This window comes from Anneissia japonica, unplaced genomic scaffold (assembly GCF_011630105.1).
Source record: "Anneissia japonica isolate Jap-2015-1 unplaced genomic scaffold, ASM1163010v1 scaffold76893_len15479_cov98, whole genome shotgun sequence".
Classification (NCBI taxonomy): Eukaryota; Metazoa; Echinodermata; class Crinoidea; order Comatulida; family Comatulidae; genus Anneissia; species Anneissia japonica.
The window spans coordinates 4,162-5,054 of NW_022683252.1; the positions used below are offsets into that span (position 1 = coordinate 4,162).

The 893-nt window shown below is 31.2% G+C and overlaps 1 protein-coding gene across 2 annotated transcripts in view; it reads right to left on the reverse strand.

Annotated features, from left to right (window-relative positions):
- The window catches only part of LOC117125431 (neuronal growth regulator 1-like), a 9,686-nt gene that overhangs the window by 2,690 nt on the left and 6,103 nt on the right, over positions 1–893 (reverse strand). The gene's annotated exons all lie outside the window — the stretch shown is intronic.

An 893-nucleotide genomic window follows, 5' to 3' on the forward strand; every position in this document is an offset into this window, starting at 1 on the left:
GTGTACCGTTTGTGTTAACTTTTCATCACTATAATAACAAAAACAACAACAACAACAACAATAATAATAATAATAATAATAGTAATAATAATAATAACATAAACTACCGTATATTACTTTGAATTAAGCCCATGAAACTATTCATTCTGCTTCACAATGAATTAATTACTTTCAAACATCTATTGGAACGTAAGTCAGCCGAACAGTGTCAAGTGTCAAAACAGCGTTTTGACACTATTTTTAAAAATATCAGTGCATATTAATGCTATGTATTGGAATTTAAAAAATACAAATGCCCCTCCCACAGTTTAAAAAATTCTGGATCCGCCCCTGTTCAATGGGACTAATTAAAAATGTTTGACAAATGCTTGTTTGGATATCCTCATGATGCTTGGAATACACCTTAAATGGGGAGCAACCTCGTACGTGGTTTACAGATTTCAGGCAAAATTTCCAAAATTTATAACTTCACTTTGAATTATAGGCTTGTACTGTGACGTTCCCGGTGACATTGTGTTTTCTTAATTCATCATAGTATAATATTGTCACAGATTGGTGGCCTTACAATTTACAGTAAGACATTATTTTTATTCGTAGTTTTGTTGTTAATAATTCAGATAGTAATGTAATACGGTGTTTTTTTCTTTTTTTAAAAAATAATATAACATGTAAAACGGATTTGAAAATAAGTTAGTTGGTTACATTGCATATTCTTTGTTTTAGTCGTTGTTGTATTTTTTTTTTAAAATCGGTTTTGGAATTTCGACATTAAAAAACATACATGAAGTCATTACGGTAGTTTGATGCCTATCAAATAACAATAAAAATTTACCAAAATTCGTCAAATCTCCGTACCTTTCAGGGGACTTCGCCCCCTGGACCCCCTGTGGCCC